The following is a 19,951-nucleotide window of genomic DNA, read 5'->3' as shown; positions in this document are numbered from 1 at the left end:
CTAAAAAATCTGATCAGTCTCCCTCCATTCCAGCTCATTTCTGAGGAACTTTCCCATCACCATGAGAAGACCCTCTTTTGTGGGGATTGAGGGGAAATAAGGGTTGTGGGGCAGGTCAAGGGCCTTCTCTTCCCTTCTATCCCAATGGCATTGGAAGGTTAGTAGGACAACTCAGACGCACACTTGGTCCCAGCAGCAATTTTTTTGGTTCCCCAAGGGACCTATACGACCAGTAATTCAAGAATTCATGTCTCTACTTTCACTGCAGCAGAACAGGAAGTGCTTCTGATCTGGACAGTCTGTGTGCAGTCACTAGGTTCACACATGTATGAGAATGTGAGGGAGAATGTGTGTCCCCCTGCTGCAGCAAGGAAATGACAAGAGAAGATATATTTTTAGGCAAAGAAAGTATAAGAAAGAACCAACTTGGTGAAATGAAAGGAAGATTAAAAAACACTAAAAACAAAAGCCTACATTTACAACTAACCTTATTGACCGTGTCCCTTCAAATACCATGGGGGAAAAAAAGAATGAATAAGCACCACTTTGATATTTCATTATGTGATTTAATCAAGATCAGGACCCTATTGTGCTAGGTGCAGTACAAACACATACAAAGACACAATCACTGCCCCGGAGAGCTTTCAATCAAAGCCTCCCCATTGAGGATAGCATCCCTATTCGAAAAATTGCTTAGTCAGTAAGACTTTAAGCAAGTGCTTAATGTTCAGCACATACTGAGTGTTTTCGTGGATTGGGGCCTGCAGATGAGTAAAATTTTGATAAGCACCTTTTTGACTTAGGCTCCTAAATCACTTTGGGGCTTTTGAAAAATAAATTGCCCTATATCTCTTGAAGTATGGCACCAAAACCAGTCTTTATAAGGGCCAAATTTTGTTCTCAGTTATGCCTATTTGAATACAGAGTAAATCCACTCACTCGGGATTCATAGCGGCATAACTGAGAGCAAAATTTGGCCCTTAGAATGGAACTTAGCTGTCTTTAGCACCGAAAGGTAGCCTACTCAAAATGTGTCATTCATTATAAAGCTATATGAGTGAACTAAAAGGAGTGTTGCTTATACCTTAGAGAAAAATATGCCTGAAATATTATACCAGTGTGTGAACATTAGCAATGTTTTGAATAACAAATTCAATAAATGTGAAATACGTTTCAAAAACATTGTTACATCCGTCTAATCCTTGTCAGAGGGAAAATGTGGGAACAGAAATCTGACATCCTGATTCTAATATGAAACCACTTCAAGACAGACATCAGCAAATATATGTGCAGTTAATCTCCCATCTAGGAAAATGAAAGCATGAGAACAAACACTAACTTCTCTCATAGACAGCTGACATTGGTGTAAATCACTTGCACATTAGTATGTTATTTTCATTTAGAATTATGTACTAAGCTATTTATATAGCCTAGGATTCCTGCTCAAATCTATTTAACAGAAATATCCATGAGCTTTACCACTCTCCAGAAATACAGTACAATGGAATTATTCTAGTGCTGCAAAATGGCTCACTCTTGCTATACAAATCACTTCAGCAGGCACTAAATCTGACTGCAGAAGAAAAAGCTTGTGAAAAGAACTATCCTTCGCATAACTCAGGCTCACAAAGATTTATCAAATTAATGGAAGGAAGGAAGAAAAAGTGGACAAGCTTCTGGAACGAAGATAAAAATCTCTGGCTTTCACACAGTTAAAAATAAGTCCGCTGTTATTTGCAGTTATTAGGTGCCTTTCATTGATGCTCTGGAGTTCCCAGTTGTAAAGGGGAGCAGAATCTAGACTAGGAGGACAACTGGTCTCAGTTACACTAGTCACTAGTGTAAATCTGTTGAGATCAATGGAATTATCCCCAGATTTACAGCAGAGTCACATCAGTCTGGCTCTAAATGTTTGTTACAAAAGGAGGTATTTCTTTCCCACTTATTGTAACGTATGTCTGTAAATGGCTACTATGCTTAGAGAGATACTGACCAACTTATTTTGTTAAAACAGAGTGGTTGGACAGCAGAGTTTTTAAAAAAGTTTTCAATTGCATCTGTGAATTTAAATGTCCCTGAAACCACTAGCTAGCTGCATGTCTCAACACTTGTGAAAGGAGGACAGTGGTCAAGTGCTCCAGTGTACTGGCCTATCCCCACTACTCTGGGCCCTACAGAGGTCTCTTTTTAGGCACAGAGTTTGAGCTGGAGGAGGGGAAGCAGGCAGGCCAAGGAGAACACTGAACTCCTCTAGCCCCATAGAGACTCCTGGAAAGATGGGATAGGCTGGACCTTTTCTCCTGAGGTCCCCCATCTGGGTGGTATGGGGCAGCTACAGGTAAGAAGTTGGGGAGGCACAGGGGCTAGAGCTGGTGGAAAGGCCCAGGACCTCTATGTCTGCCCTCTTGCAGATTCCCTAGGATTCATGCTGATCCCTAAAGATCCATAGGGCTTGGGTGTGCCTACACTCACCTTATTCTAGGGTGAGCAGAAACTGTAGTGACTGGAGAGTCACTCAGAGGGGATCCTCACGCAGACTTCACAGCTTTGATACCCCTCCCACAGGTATTGCCATGGGAAGGGATAATCCAGGCCAAAATTATTGGGAAGGATGTGTATCTGCTCCATTACAATGTCAGAGTTAGCCTCAAATGAAAATAACACCTTCTATAGAGCCTTGTCTTGACTAGGGAATTCACAATTATGTAAATGCCACTGCACGTGACCTACCCAGTAACTTCCCCTAGGAAGACACAGGGAAGGCCCTGTCTTTCAGGAGTACAGCACAGCACATCTATAAATGAAGTCTGGACATCTTTCAAAAGAGATGCTTTAGCTCAACCAGAAGTATGGGTTTGATGCAGGAATCACTGGATGAGATTCTATGGCTTGTGTCAAGCAACTAAGTGAACACAACAGTCTCTTCTGGCCCTAAATTCTATTATTTTTCACTAGGAGTTTGCACAGGTGATCATATTGTAGTGTAGATCCTTGTTGCCCAGGCTAGAAGTTCCTCACTTGCTATAACCACCCCCTCTCACTTCCTTTCCGTGTTTCACTGTCTTCTATTCTCTTTGCTCCCTCCTCCTCTTCAGTTTTCATCTCCTACAGATTGATAAATTATTAACTGAACATTGTTTCATAGAGTTTAAGGCCAGATGGGACTTTTAATTAGATCCTCAAGTCTAACCTCTTGTCACAAGCAATGAAATTTCACCCATATACCTCTATATTTAGCTCAATGACTTTAGTTAGGGCAAAACATTTCAGTCCTCAGGAGACTAAACTCCATTCCACATGCAGAGAACAGGACCTATGCCTAAGGTCCCTGCAATGGCAGGACATTGATTAGGTGAAATAAGCCTCGATGGTTTTAGGAGGCAATCTGTACTCCATGCTTCAGAGGAAGGTGAAAAAATCCCAAGGTCCTGGCCAATCTGACCTGAGGGGAACTTTCCTCTCAACGCCAAATCTGGTAACCTGTTTGACCCTGAACATGTGAGCAAGGCACACCAGCCAAGCACCTAATAAAGAGGATTCTCACTACTACCTCAGAGCACTGGTCCACCTTGCCCAATGTCCCATCTCCAGCTGTGGCCAATCCCCAATGCTTTAAGGGAAGGCAACTCCTCTCCGGCAAATACATCTGGTCAACTGCATATTGGGGGAAGGGGTAAATCCTTCCTGACCCCTTCACCTGCCCAGCTAAAGCCCTAAAGCATGAGAATTAATTCCAAACATGGTTTTAACACAGCTGCAAGGAAGGGAATGAACAAGGGGATTGATAGATTAGCAGATTCCAAGGCCAGAACAGCCAGGCCACCACAAACTATTCAACGCAACCCACTGCTCACACAGGTGATAGAATTTCTCCCAGAACCTGTATTAAAGCATGTCTTTTAGAAAACGATCTAATCTCGTTTTAAAGGCTCCGAGTGATAGCAAGTCCACCACCTCCCCTGCTAAGCTGTTTCAATGTTTAATTACCCTCTGGCAGAAAATTGCATCTTATTTCAAGGTTGAATTAACCTGTACCATGTAAAATAAGCCATCTCACCCTCATTAGGTTATTATCTATTGTTTTCCTAAATAATAGCAAACATATTGGGGCATATTAAAATTTTAAATGTTTCCCATTAAAGTTTTCCACCCAGTGTACTATATATTGCTACATTGGGTCATCTGCAATTTATGCTTGGTTTGAGCTACAGTTCAACATGATACAATTTTTTATACTTGCACTGCAGGATCCTACTTCCAGTTTACAGGTTCCAGGGCACCTATGGTATACACCAGTGGTTCTCATACTGTGGGCTGGGATCCCAAAGTGAGTCACAACCCCATTTTAATGGAGTCATCGGGGCTGTCATTAGAATTGCTGGGGCCCAGGGCTGAAGCCCAAGCCCAAACCCCACCACCTGGGGCCCAAGCCAAAGCCCAAATGCTTCAGCCCCGGGTGGTGGGGCTTAGGTTACAGGCCCCCCACCTGGGGCTGAAGCTCTTGGGCTTTGGCCCCCTGCTCAGGGTGGTGGGGCTTGGGCTTTGCCCTACCCAGGGCAACAGGGCTTGGGCAGGCTCAGGCTTCAGTCTCCGCTCCTGGGGTCATGTAGTAATTTTTGTTGTCAGAAGGGGGTTGTGGTGCAATGAAGTTTGAGAACCCCTGGTGTACACTATGGGCTCAATAGAGCGCCTTAGGCCACTCTTATGGTACAAAGGGGACAATAGTTGGCTTAAACAGCCAGCCGTGGATTTCTCTGGTGTAGGAGCCATAGCCAAACCTATGCAAGCCCTCTTCTAAACCTGTATGTACCAGGAGAACTGTAATGGAGTGGCCTGTCCCTTGAAGGGGCAGAGGCCTGGAGCTGGCCAGACTTGAACAATTAACCCTGCCTGCCACATCTGGAATGGGATGTGAGGGTTTAATTAGTAGAACCAGCTGGGTATGGAGGACCTGATTCTCCTATAAAAGCAGCAGGAAGCTGCAGGCAAGGAATGCAGTACTCAGAGAAAGAAAGTGGAGCTAGAGTGAGACTTCAGCAGAGGCCTGCCAAACAGGAAATGGGTGCTGGGAGTGAGTAGGCACTAGCAGGAGACCCTAAGGGGTTGCATGGGAATTGACTGCTGTGAGTAAGTAGGCTCCAGTCAGGGGAAAAGCCTCAGGTAGAGAAGGCCTGAGAATCCCCCCACCAGGAATGACTGGGAGTATGGACTTGATGGGGATGTTCAGAACTTTGTTTTGGGATTGATTTTGTTGTTTTAATAAATCCAGTCCAAGGGGGGGAGGGGTGTTGTTGAACCAAAGAAGAGCTGATTGATAGTTTGATTTAAGGAGCCCTGAGCAGAGTAGGGAAACAGAGGAAGGACACCTGCAGAGCTACCTCAGGCCACAGAGAGGTGCTCTGGAGGCAGCCATCCCACTGATAGGGACAGAACTGCTGTGCACTGCACTGAACAATTCCCCACTGGTGGATGGCCCTGTGAGGGCTAGGGCAGCTGGAGCAGAGTGCAGAGTAGCCTAAAGTCTGCTCTAATCTACACAGTGAGCCAAGCCACAAGGGACCTGTGGAGGAGGAGGGGACTGTGAGGGACCATGCTGAGAAAGAAGAGGGGTCATGAGGGATGAGAACAAATACTGCTCCTCTACTTGTGCTGCACCCAGCAATGACTGGGTGCATCAGAGGACTGAGCCCTGTGTCTAAACTTGCACCACTCTGACATTCTATCTTCAGCATTTTGTCCACTGTGAACAACTGACAGACAGTGGTGGGTTCAATGATAAAACCTGAGTCACTCGGAGTCAGAGAATATTAGATTCAGTTATGACACAGCTGATCAAATACACACCTTATCTGGAGCCTGGACAAGAGAAGATTCAGAGGCTTTCAGCTTGTACTGCTGTACAGATATTTGGTACTGACACAGGAGCTGTCAAGCAAGATGAATTAAGTCAGAATTAGATTTAGGCTTGGATTTTCAGAGCCACCTAGGAATGTGGACACCCAGTTCCCATTTATGTACTCAAAGTGCTTAGGTAGCAAGGAGATCTCAGTGTCAGAGTCCTGACTGAGCTCCCCTTTGTGGATGCTCATGAGGACCAAAGCCCCCAAGTCTCCCCAGTAGCGTAAATCCACCTTCCCCAGATCTCCACCCTTATGGCTGCTCCAGTTTACAGTTTGTCCCTTCAGGACAAGTGCTGGTTGAAGCAAGTAACACAGACTTTGCAGAGGGATTTCTAAACCAAACACTTTACCTCGTAGACAAATCACTAGAGACACACAGCTCTGGGCAAAATAATAAATATCTGTACACAATCCCTTTTCTGGCTATGTCTACGCTGCAGTAAAAGACCTATGGAACAGCCACAGCTGGCCCAGGTCAAATGATTTAGGTTCGCAGGGCTCGGGCTATTGGGCTATAATATTAAAGTTGTAAATGTTCAGGTCAGGCTGCCGCCTGGGCTCTGAAACCGCATGCAGGGTGAGGGTCTCCAAGCCTAGGCTCCAGCCAGAGCCCAAAGGTCTACACTGGTATTTTAAGCTCTGCAGCCTGAGCCCTGTGAGCCTGAGTCAGCTGACCTGGGCTCCGAGACTTCATGCAGTGGGTTTTTCAATTGCAATGTAGACATACCCTCTGAGTCCTCACCACTCTTGAGTAGCCTTTGGGTTTTAGTGAGTGCTTTCAGGGGTCCCAGGACCCTATTTCTCTTTCCTTCCTCCGACATAGTCTTGCCTTGTTCTGTCTGGAGATCCAGCCACTAAGAGCAGACTTTGTCCTTTTACAACTTCCAGCCCCCTCTGGCAGGTAACCCTTTTGGTCAGCCTCAAAACTGCCATCACGTGATCCATTGTTTGGTTACCACTGTTGTGATTTTTGGACCTAAAAGTTTACCTTAAGTCCAATTGTAAAAAGTATGTGAAAATTAATAAGCTGTTACAATAAACTATACCAACAAATGTTAATGGAAAATATGTCAAGTTATTTTCAGTAGTAAATGATACTGTTCATGAAAACCAGACAAAAACTGAATTAGTCCAAACAAAAAGGGCCTGCTCATATGGTTCAATGACTGTTGAAATCATTGTTGGTAAAAACAGAAGATGTGGAGCCACAAATTAATGAACCAAAATTGGTGTGGCAATATTAGGCCTAACTGGTGGACAAAATAATGAGGGGATGAACTGTGTTGCCCTCTTTTTCCCTTTTTGGGGTTCTTAAAAAGAGATTTAAAAAGAGACACAGCTCATCTTTCCTTACGCCAACACAGAAGGAGCAGACCAGACTGAAAGACTTTCTTCCTGAGAGGAAAGCCATTAGACCTTGCTTTTGTTTAAGGAACTTTGTTTTTCTTAAAAAATCATCATATCATGATGACATCCTCTTCTCAGCCAGTCAGTGGGGATACCCAATTGCCAGCACCACAGAGACATATAAGATCCTGTTCTGTCTGCCTTCCTTTTGTATTACTTTTATGCTTCCCCTATGCCTTCCTCCTATCCTCTCTCTCACTGTCTCAGCATTTGATCAAATTCTTGAAATCAATTGCACTGCATCAGCATAGCGCTGAGATGACCACAATCCTGCCCTGTCTAAGGAGAAAAGACCCAACCACATGATGTCCCTTACCAGAATGTGAAATAGGGTCCAAGCAACAGGTGTCATGGTTGACAAAGCATCCATTTGTAATGGACCCAGCCATTCCAAAAAGTGTTCCTAAAAGTCTTATTTCCCCCATCTTTTATATCCTGTTTCTCCTCCACCTTGTGTCTGTCTGCCTGCATGTTAAAAACAGAAGTAAATACCCTTCATACATCAGGACTCAGTGTAAAATTAACCATTTCCTTTTCACTAAAAAGGTTGCTTAAACAAAAAAGACTGATGGTTTGCCTCCAAAAAAACCCTGACTTTAATAAGTTCTAATTAAGTTTGCAATTCTAGTTGCAGTACAAATACTTGTTTTAATTTCTTGTTCTCGCTTGTGTTTGATCAATAAACTTTCAACTTTAGAATGAATGCTTTTGGGTGTTTGCCAAGAAACTGAGTAAACCATGCCTCTGTAGAATAAAATCCTGAACTTAAGTACCATTGTTTTAATGCTGGACAGTGAAAGAGTTTATAAACACCTCTAACCCTTTCAGCCCTTGAGATCAATATACCACCAGTCACCTCAAATCCAGACTGGGGGGGAGGGGGAGGGGGAGATTTATTGCAGCTTTGGCCACACTTTAGCATCATTTAACTCACTACACTGAGACCACTAGATACATTCCAGGAGGTCAGAGTCCAATACACGGGATGGGGCAAACTCAGAGTCAGGTTACCACAAGATCAGTAGGAGCAGGTATTGCAGTGGGAGCACTCCTGAGCTGGGGGAACCCAGTTGCATAGATAACTTCCTTTTCCTGTGCTTGGGTTAAATAAAGGCTGGGGACCAATCAGGATTCCCAGGGTTCCACCAATCAGATCCCAGGACTGGAGTCTTCTGTCAGAGTTCAGCTGGTATTGTAGCACCTTTTAGCAGGTCACTGGGTGGCAGGTTGGGATTCTCTAGCTCCTAAGCGTGCCATGGACCAGCATTCAAGACCTGCAGTCCCTGATACTTGGTCATCCTGCAACCAATGTTACTGCAAGTCCCTAAAGCCAGAGGTGTAGGTGGCAACCTAACAGGGATTTGTGGGTAAGTGAAACTATTTGAGGGAGAAACAGAATGTTATGGTAGATCTAACTAAGCAAGCTCAGAAGAAATGAGCTACTTCTTCTGATGGTGAAAGATCTCTTCTCTGATCCACGTATGTAACCCCCAGCAGCCTTAACAGGAGATAGAATTACAGGATTAGAGCAAGATCTTGAATTGTAGTGGTCAGAGATGGAGAAAATCTGTTACATGTATCCATTCTCTTGGAAGTAAAGGGTAGGGGGGTTTTTTGTAATAAATTAATGCAGAAGGCAAAAGAAACAGAGATCAAAGAAACTACACAGAGAAGCTGCTAAGAAAATATCCAGTAATAAAAAGACATACAAACCAATAAAAAAGTGAAATAAGATTATGACCCAAACCTAAAAAATCAGGAGGCTCAAAGTTAAATTGATCAGTCCAGCCTATTTATTAATGTACAGCGTTAGGGCAACCAACTCTCAGTTAAGGATGGAGAGTAACTATGGACTTGTAAAATTCTGGCTTATAGGAGAGGAATTTTAATATTACTTAAACACAGCACTTTTTCTTTGTTAATTCCATTTTTATTTCTCATAGAAAGTTGGATGTGTATTAGTAGTAAATCTTTAATATAATAAAACTGTGCATTTAGGCTTTTATTATAACACATTTACCGTGTTAAATATGTCTTTTGATATGCATCTTTGAAACACTGGTGTCATCCATATTAATTACACAATGAACTGCAATTACTGCACTGTATTATTTTAGCCAAGCTATGACTGAATACCAAATAGAAATATGGTAAAATGCAAAAATGGAAGCTGAGTTTTCATTTCTTACTCAGCTTTAGGTTTTCATTTCTAAGTACAGAAAGCACACAGATTACGTTTGAATTAGTTGCTTTTTTCACTTTTTACATTTTAAGACATTTTAAGTGAAAACTAGTTTATTCTCTAAGAGTCTAATCCCAAACCCTTTGAAATCAATGGAATGACTCTCACTGACTTCAAAGGGCTTCAAAAAGGGCCCTAAGGCCCAAATCCTCCCTTTCAGCACACACCCTGCGTGTTGGGTTGTGCACTGGGAGCCAGCAGAAAGGATTCTGCTCCTATAAGCCATGAACTCACAGCTGTCACAGCTCAGTGATTGCAGCAGTCCTTGTGGTCCTAACATGCCCCCACACAGGGAGCCATCATGGAGTCAAGCACTGCACAGGAAGTGCTTAAGCTTAATTAGTATATATATATATACACACACACACACACAAACTATACTGAAAGAACATTATTAATGTTGCAAAGTCAAGTTCATTCCTTGAAGGAAGATATTTCATATTTCTCATAATGCTGAGGATACGCTAGGAGATTTTTTTTCTATTTCATGTCACAAGCTGCTTTCCATTCACCATAGTCAATTCATAATATATATCATCTAGAAAAAGAGAACCCCTCAAGGTGATGGGATACTGTCAGGAGCTCAGCTGCCTCTGGGCTTGGTTGTCTTTCTGGGCACTAAGTGACTTTGCTCCCTGATTGGTTAGAAAAGCCATCAGATCACCATTTGAGCCCTTTAGCAGCAGCAGAACAGTGGCTGCTCAATGACCGCAGATGGGCCAGATCTGCTTCCTGTCCAGTGCTTGCTGTTCCCCTTGCCTGGTCCACTCCAGTCCTAGTCTCTGCATGCCTCTGAACTCCAGATTCCTAACGCCTGGTTCTGACCACTGGCTTGTCATCTGACCACAATTCTGGCTCTGCCCTTTAGTTCTGTTCTGACTCCTGGCTCCAACCCGCATCTTGCCTCCTGACCACACCTCCATTTCTGCTCTCTGATTCTGCAACCATCAATAGGCCAGACTCCTTATCAGACCAATAGGTCGCACCAGATGCACCTCAGTGAGTGACAATACTACTCCCCCAATTTTTGTGTCATATGCAAACTTTCCATGTGAATATTTCATGTTTTCTTCCAGGTCATTGATAAAAATGTTAAATAGCATAGGGCCAAGACCAATCCCAGCAGGACCCCATGAGACACTTACAAGTCCCCATTTACAATTACATTTTGAGTCCTAACTGCCAGTTTTTTTTCCATTTTATGTGTATCCATTTTATGCTAATTTTATATCATTCTAGTTTTTAATCAAAACGTTGTATGGTACCAACTCAAACGTTTTACAAAAGTCTAAGTATATTACACCAGATCTCTTACTTTTATCAACCAAATATGTAATCTCATAAAAAAAATCTAGTTTGACAGCACCTGTTTTCCATAAACCTATGTTGATTTCCATTAATTACATTACCCTCCTTGAATTCTGTATCAATCAAGTCCTGCATCAGCCGCTCCTTATCTTGCCCAGGAATGATGTCAGGCTGACAAGCCTATAATTAGCCAAGTTATCCTGTTTACCCTTATAAAAAATTAGCACAACATTAGCTTTCTTCCAGTCTTCTGCAACTTCCCCAGTGCTCCAAGACACATAGAAAATCAACATTAATGTTCCGGTGAGCTTGTCAGCCGGGTCTTTTAAAACTCTTGGATGCAAGTTATCTGGACCTCCTGATTTAAAAATGTCTGTCTTCAGTGGCTTTTGTTTAACATCCTCCAGAAATGCTAGTGGAATGGAAAGTGTGTTATCATCACTATATGATGAGACCATATCATCTGTTTTCCCCCAAATATGGAACAGAAATATTTGTTTAACACTTTCTGCCTTTTTTGCATTATTATTGATAATTCTACCATTTCCATCTTGTAACAGACCAATAGCATTGTCAGTATTCTTTTTGTTCTTAATATATTTTAAAAACTCCTTTTTATTGTCCTTAATGCTGCTGGCCATCTCATTCTCCCTGTGTCCCTTTGCTTCCCTTATCAATTTCCTACAATTCCTAGTTTCTGATTTATGTTCATTATTATCAACTTCCCCTTTCTTCTGTTTATTTTATACATAATTTTGTATAGCTGCCTTCACTTCCCCACTAAACCAGGTCATATTTTTTAGCTAATATGGCCTTCTTTCTTGATTGTGGTATTATGGCTATTTGGGCATCAGATACAGTGTTTTTTAAACTACTCCCAATTATCATTCACATTTTTCTGTTTTAATTCTTCCTCAAACCATATTTGTCCATTTACATAGGATGGAATTTAAAATCTCTCTTAGTACTGAAGTCCATCTGGGAAAGGTTTCTGTAGAACACACACCAGCTACATCAAAGACTTGATGCCTTGAGATACTAATGTATTAGTGCCTGTGGTGGTGGTCATGGTGGGGAAATGTTTGTCCCTCACTGAGAAAAGAGAGAGAAGGAAAAAAGTGCTCCTGAGTTGTACAATGCTTCCAGAATTCTGCGTTCAGTGAAGGGTTTATATAGGGTGCAATAAATAAGACCTAAGTCCACACGTTCTAGTCTATTTGGTTTCCATCAGTGGTATATGAAAGATGAGTATAAAAAGAAATATTGAACAGGTGCCTCATTTACTGAGACCCATCCCTCCTGTGCCTTTAATGAGGCAGGGGCACAATGGAAAAACCAGTTCATGTTTAAGAGCAGCTCACAGGAGATGATGCAACAATGCTCTGATCTCAGCAGCTCATGCTGCCTGGCAGCCCCCAGAACATTCTGACATCAGACAGCAGCAGAGGCAGGTGAGCCACAGGGAAAAAAATATGGGTAAAAAGATCAGAAGGACAATGGAGAGACATGACAAGGAGAAGAATAAAGGTAAGCCCCAAAAAGGACTGTAAAGAGAAGGAGTGACCTATGAGGGAACTCCCCAAGAATGAGTGGACTGAAAAGGAGTGGACAAATTTGTGCACATTTTCAGACGCAGCGAAAGGCACATCACATCCCTGACACAAAGGCCACTCAACCGCCAAACTTCAAGGACCGGCTGCACAACATGGAAGCACTAGAGTTTCTCAGCTAAATGGTTGTAAGAATTTTGTTAACATTTTTTTTCTCTAATTTAATTCCTGGAAATGGCTTAACCATTTCAGCTTAAACCTTCCAAAACAAGTCTGCCTGAGGCAGATGCCTGGCATGGAGAATTTCTTCCAAATCTGAACCATTCAGGCTAGGTTATAAGCAACTGAAAACAAGGTGTTATAAATGGAAGTGTTGGACACCCTTAACTAATGGCCACCAGCTCTGCCTATAATACACACACACACAAGGCCCTACCACTGAATTTACAAAACTCCATTGCAGAAAATAGCCCTGATCCATTGTTCAGTTCTATGAGCTTAAACTATTTGTAGTAAAAATTGTGACATTTAGTCAAAAAAGGGAGAGAATAATATTGTGAGAGAGTGATAATGTCTTAAAGAAACAAATGTAAGTGTAAACTAAATAGATTTTGTAATAATCAAGTGCTCATACAGTTAGATTGCAAAGATGCAAGGGAACAGCATATGTATATATAATATGGGATGTAGTTGCGTCAACCGGGTTAAAAAGTCCATGGGGTAATTGGGGCTGTGTCTGCACTGAGCTTTTTAACCAAAGATTTCACACTATTTCTACTCCCAATTAAGCACCAACTACTGTATGCTAGGGTAGACTGGCTGCCAATATTTTTCCCACTGTGTCCCCTAACCCTGCTCAGAGAAAATACACTTAGCACACATGTGAAAATGCCAGTGGCTCTTCCACTGTTCCTACCACTGATGGAGCTCAACCAGTGGTAACAGCCTTAAAAAAAATGGCAAGTCTAGTCTAGACAAACCTTTAGACACACAAACCTGATTGTGAGGGAGTGTTGAAATATGGCTGTGGTTGGAGAAGTCTAAAGAGCTGAATAGAAATGCAGATTAGCTTTACAGAAGAGACAATTTAGAATGCACTGCAAGAGAGAAATGTACCAAAAAGAAAAACGTGAAGAAACTGTTATGCATCTCCAGGGCAGCCTGAGAGAATGTTTGTTCATATAAGGATCTACGTAAAAAGAGTAAAATATTATCCACAGGGGATTTTAACAGCCTAGACATAGCTAGAATTAGAGTTGGGATATGATCAAATAAGGGTGCATCCCTCTGAATATAATATGGGATTGTTTCCCTTGAACATTGTGCAAGCATCACAATCAGAATCTATTCTGGACTGAGTCCTAGGAAACAATCCAGATCCAATAAATCAGATAGAAGTGGCTGAATATCCAGGGAGTTGCTATCATAATATGATGGTATTTGAAAGGCTCTCTCTGGAGGTTGATGCAAAAGATAACCAAAAAAAAAATATTGGAGTTAAAAAGAAAGTCTTTGGACAGTAAAAAGGAACTCTTCCAGTCCGGCTTGCAATGAAATGGGACTTACTCAGACAAAGGAAACAATCAATATTCAAATGCTATTGTTCACTGCTTTCCGGCAGAATCTGACATGCAGTACCTGCTGCAGGGGGTAAGTCTCAAGTGATCATTTTACAGTCCCTCTAGAGGGTTAAACACAACTGAAGATACCACTAGAGAGAGTTCAGCTATTGGGCTTTTGAAATTACAGAGATGAAGAATATTATCCAACAGCTGTCCTTGAACAAGTCTCCAGGACCTGACAACTTCTCATTAGAACTCAGCCATAATGGCTGTACTTTGAGAAGGGCTGAATTTCTGAGTTCTCAGGAGACAAACAACTATGTTAGTCATATATAATTCACTTACATAAGAAGGTCTCCGTGTTATATGTTTTATATCACTTCTTATTGTTGGCAATAAAATCCTCATCAAAATTTTGGCGATCAAGTAGGAAAATGTTCTGTCAGACTCCATTAATACAGATCAGTCTGGTTTGCTCTGCATAAACCAGAAGATTATCTTCTTCATGCAAATGGTGGGTTTTTTTACCTCTGTATACAGCATTAGTGATACTGGAATACGGCATACAGATCTGGTGTCCACATTTAAGAAAGGATGTTGAAAAACTAGAGGGTGGAGAAAATAGCCATAAAAAGTGATGAGAGCTGGAGAAAATGCCTTACAGTGAGAAAGCGGTAAAGAGCCCAATCTGTGTAATTTATCAAAATGAAAATTGAGAGGTAACTTGATGGCAGTGTATGAGTACCTTCTTGGGGAGAATATAATGAATGCTAAAGTGTGCTCTAATCTAGCAGAGAAAGGCATAAAAAGAACAAATGGATGGAAACTGTACCTAGACAAATTCAAATTGGAAATAAGGCACACTTTTTTTAATAGCGAGGGTGCTTAACCATTGGCACAAACTACCAAGGGACGTGGTGGACTCTCCACCTCTTGAAGTCTTCAGATCAAGACTGGATGCCTTTCTGGATTATATGCTTTAGTCAAACACAAGTTATGACTTATGAGGAGAGGCTGAGGGAACTGGGTTTATTTAGTCTACAGAAGAGAAGAGTGAGGGGGGATTTGATAGCCACCTTCAACTACCTAAAGGGGGGTTCCAAAGAGGATGGAGCTCGGCTGTTCTCAGTGATGGCAGATGACAGAACAAGGAGCAATGGTCTCAAGTTGCAATGGGGGAGGTCTAGGTTGGATATTAGGAAAAACTATTTCACTAGGAGGGTGGTGAAGCACTGGAATGGGTTACCTAGGGAGGTGGTGGAATCTCCATCCTTAGAGGTTTTTAAGGCCGGCTTGACAAAGCCCTGGCTGGGATGATTTAGTTAGGGATGGTCCTGCTTTGAGCAGGAGATTGAACTAGATGACCTCCTGAGGTCTCTTCCCACCCTAATCTTCTATGATTCTATGATTATTGTGTTCATTACACGGGTATCTGGGTGAAATGTAATGACCTGTGATATACAGGAGTTCAGACTGGATGATCCCTTCTGGCCTTAAACTCTGTGAATTTATGATAGTGTAAGCTGCCAGGGCATGGGCAGCCTACGTAATGGTTGGAGCTGGACCTCGTTTAGCGGTTGTGGTGGCAGTTTGGAGTAGTGGTGGGCAGGACCGGATTTACACTTTATGCACCCCTAGGAGCAGCATCTTCGGTCTCCCCCCCCGCCGCCGCCTACAGCTGACCTTCGTGTTTTCTGTAAAAAATTAAACAAAAAGAAATATAAATGATAATTTAAATATTTATTTAATAATAAAAAATAAATGTAATTAAAACAATCACATAGGCCCACTCCTGGTTTCAGCCCCGCGCAGGGGGCCCTGGCACCAAAGGCTTCAGCCCCGCAGCCCTGTTCCCACCTTCAGCCTGTGGGGGGCGCCAGAGCTCAGGGCTTTAGCTTCAAGAGGAATGCTGGTTTCAGCCCCAGCCTCCCCCTGTAGCTAGAGCCCCAAGGCCTGGCACCTCACTCCCCAAGCAGGGAGCGCAGCTGTGGGGAGCCCCAAGCTTCAGCGACCCCCCACGGCTCAAACCGGGAATGGAGCTGCACTCCCCCCAGGTCTAAAACGCTGAGCCCTGGTGCTCCCGCGAGGCAGAAGCCCTGAGCCCCCCGCCTGGAGCCCTGGCACCCTGAGAGTCAGAAGCTCCAACTCCCACACACATACACACACCTAGAGCCCTGACCCTCCCCTGCAGCTGCAGCCTCAACCCCCCATGTGGCTGAAGTCTGTAATCTTTTCTTCAGAGTTACAAAACATTTCAGAGTTATGGACAACCTCCATTCCCGAGGTGTCTGTAACTCTGAGGTTCTATTGTATTAACTTTTTGACTTTTAACCCACTTTTAACTTTTAGGCACCCCTAGAATGCTGGCATCCCTAGGCATGTGCCTACTGTGCCTAATTGGAAATCCAGCCCTGGTGGTGAGAATATATCCAGGAGTCAGGTACTAGACTGAGGGTAAAGCCAGAATTAGGGTCAATGAGCCAAGCCCAGGGTGAGAACTGGAGTCAGGATCAGGACACCAAACCAAAGGTAAGCCAAAGTCAGTGTTGAGAGAGCCAAGACAAAGGACGGAACTAGAGGCAGGAGCAGGACAGAGAGGCAGACAAGACAGGAGCGGAAAGGGGTCAAGACTGGAACAAGGCCTTGAAGCAGGCTGGAACAAGGGCTGGAGGCGGGGACCAGGGCAAGCATAGCTGCGGGCGTGGTACACACTGAGCAGCACCTGTATTGCTACCACTGCAAGGGCTCAAGTAGAAGGCCGCAGGCTCTCTTGCCCAATCAGGAAGTACAGCCATTTGGAGAAGGCTCATTGGGCCCAGCTGAGCTTGCTGGGTTGTCTAGTGACCAGGCTAGGAGCTGTGCTCCTAACAAATAGTTTGGACAGCCACATCAAAACTGGAACTGTTCAAGGAATATTGGAAGAGGTAGCAAGTGCCAGTCTTATTTCCCTTCCATCAGCACTGTTATTAGTACATTTAAGTGGCCACAAAAGGCAGATACATCTAAAGATCTCTTCTGAACAGACAATGTTTGAGATTTTCAAAGCTGAGTGAGGGATATAGCCACACAATTCCCATGAGTTTCAATGGGAATTGTGTGTCTAAATCTCCTAGTCATTTTTGAAAATCTCAATCTTCTAAATGGGATATGTGCTGGAGAAATTTCCTAAAAGTTCCTACCAGAGTTAGGTGAGAACCACCATGTGACAGGGATCTAGAAGCCTTTGTCATTTAAATACCTTTTTTGTTTGTTTGCTGGATCTATCTAACTTTTCCCAAAGTTCAGATGCATGCAGATCTGAGACTTGAGATCAGGCCTAACCTCAATCACAGAGATGGACCAGAGAATGTAAACAAGTGACATAAGGGCACAGACCTTAGCTAGGAATGTTCTAAAATGTAGTAGAAATTAGAAAAGATTCTAAATGCTTTCTCATTTCCAGACAGATCCATGATGCTAGGAAAATTTGAAAGGGCAACATATTAGGAAATTATAGCTTCGTTAGTTTAAATCATAGAACAAGGTAAGAAGCTATTTTAGGGAATCATAAATAATAAATTATCACTTTCGTCTTCAAAGTACTCTTTACACATTAACTGGTTATTCCTCAAAACACTCCTGTGAGCAAGGTAAATACACTCCAATACAGATGAGTAAACCAAAGTCAGGTCTATGCCTGAAAATTAGACTGACCTAGGTACATCACTCAGTGCTATGAAATATTTTGCACCCTGTACCGTTTAGTTAGACCCCACTGTAGAAGCAGCTACGTGTAGACTAGAATTCTTCTGTTGACCTAGCTACCACCTCTTGAAGAGGTGTATTACTTACATCAGCAGAAGAACACCTTTCATCGACATAGGAAGCGTCTACACTACAATGTAGCACAGCTGCAGTGCTGTAGCTGTGCTGCTGGTGCCGCTGTAGTGTAGACATACCCTGAGACAGAGATTGTCCTGGTGGCCAGAGCCATGCACCCACCCTGAAATTCCACATCCCCCTATACATATGCTGTTTATCAAGTGGGGTTGTTGGCAGTTTAGAGTGAGATGGTTTTTCCTCTTATTGGTCTGTGCTCACTCACAAAGATCCATTAGCATGCACACCATAAGAAGCAGCAAAGCATTTGGCTCAAAGTTGTGTAAAACAGCTGTGGAACCAATGAATAGGTAATAGCACTGGTTGAAAATTTTCTGTCAAAATGTTTTTTTCAATGGAAAATTTCCATGAACACAAAATACAGTGTTCATGGAAATTTTTTCTTCAAGGTTTGTTTCTTATCCTTATGAAAACTGAAAAAGTTTGATGAAAATGAATAACTATTTGTTTTTATCAAAAAATTGCCAGAGGGAAAAGAACAATTTCTCAGCTAGATCTAATGGATATTGCTTGTTGTGAACATATTTCTTGGAGAATGGAACCATATATATTATTATGCCCATACTGCATTTTTACTTAGAGACTTGTCATCCTCTATTATTGTATCAAGGGTGCAGAAGACTACTCTGAGGGGGAGGAGGAAGGGATCTGAATACCGTGTGTACTTTTTAATCATAAAAAATGATGAAAGTACATGCCTGCTGTAACAGCATCACAATTTTGGCTTGTTGATTAGAACATTGTATTTGGAGTTTGCTTGCAGGGAATAGGATAATGTTTAAAAAGGAACCTTTTGTTTTTCTGAAAAAGATAAAAGTCCTGTTGCTTAGATTTCACATATTTATCCTGGCTTGCAAACCAAAAATCCTATGACATTGGTGCCAACTGGCAGAGAGCATAAGAGGTGCATAGGAGTTTACAGGGATCCCTAGGTCTGATGTCTACATAATAGTGTGCAAAAGGGTGGCATGGGAGATCTCTACCAACAGCCAGTAACGCACTGTTTGTCCTAATCACTGTGAGATGTATGTACAGATGATATTGAAGGAGTTAAGTATCTATACTGGAAATTATGTTCGTAAAGCCTTGAAGTTAAAAGCAGGTCACCAGGAGGTGAGAGGCCTTGGACAGTTTATGTTCAGGCAGGCAATAGGAGATGCTTTTGTCTCTGTGTCTAGTCAGGTGTGTATTTTGCATTGTGTGTCTCAGACTGGAAATCTGTTTGCATACGGAGACACCAACTAATCAAGATTGCAACATTGACAAAAGATTGCAAAATCTGCAAAAAGGAACATGCAGCGGGGGGGGGGGGGGGTAAAAAAAAAAAAAAGGACTTTTTTGAAATTTCTGGGGTTCCAAGGAGCGAGCCAGTAAACTTCACCAAGGAGACGAACTGCCAGCGTGTTGTGTTGTATGAAAGAAGAGTCACAGCCTACCTGGCTGGAAGATGCTACAAAGACTTTGGGCGAGCTAAATTTCATTAGACGAGACAGAAAATCACAGGAACAACACTACGATCCACAAAGCTGAGTTAGGTGCCTAAACAATGAATGGGGGGAGATAGGCACCTAAGAATGTGACCTACAAAAGCCAGCATGCTAAGTGGCTCCCTGCCTAAGCTAGCCAATGGGAGATGCCAATCACAAAGGTGTGTGCTAAACCCTGCCCCTCTCTCAGAGATAGGTGCCTCAGGCTGCAGGGGGGTGCCTATCTCGGTTAGCAATCCATGAACAGGAACCAGCCACCTCGAGTTAGGCACCTTATGCACTTCTTGTGAGAATGAGTTACGTGCCTGCCTCACTCCACACATATGGTCTGGAGGAGGCAGTGCTCACCTTATAACTTTTACCCTAGTGGTTACAGCACTCACCTGGGATGTGGGCAGGGCCGGCTCCAGGCACCAGCTTAACAAGCAGGTGCTTGGGGCGGCCAAGGGAGAGGGGCGGCATGTGCGGCAATTCGGGGGCGGCAGGTCCCTCACACCCTCTAGGAGCGAAGGACCTGCCGCCGAACTGCCGCCGCCGATCGCGGCTTTTTTTTCCCCCCCCAATTGCCGCCGCCGGTTGCGATTGCGATCGCGGCTTTTTTTTTTTTTTTTTTTTT

Source organism: Terrapene carolina, unplaced genomic scaffold, assembly GCF_002925995.2.
Source record: "Terrapene carolina triunguis isolate 2854851 unplaced genomic scaffold, T_m_triunguis-2.0 Scaffold42, whole genome shotgun sequence".
Classification (NCBI taxonomy): domain Eukaryota; kingdom Metazoa; phylum Chordata; order Testudines; family Emydidae; genus Terrapene; species Terrapene triunguis.
The sequence above is the reverse complement of the archived record's forward strand: the minus strand, read 5'-3'. Positions refer to the sequence as shown.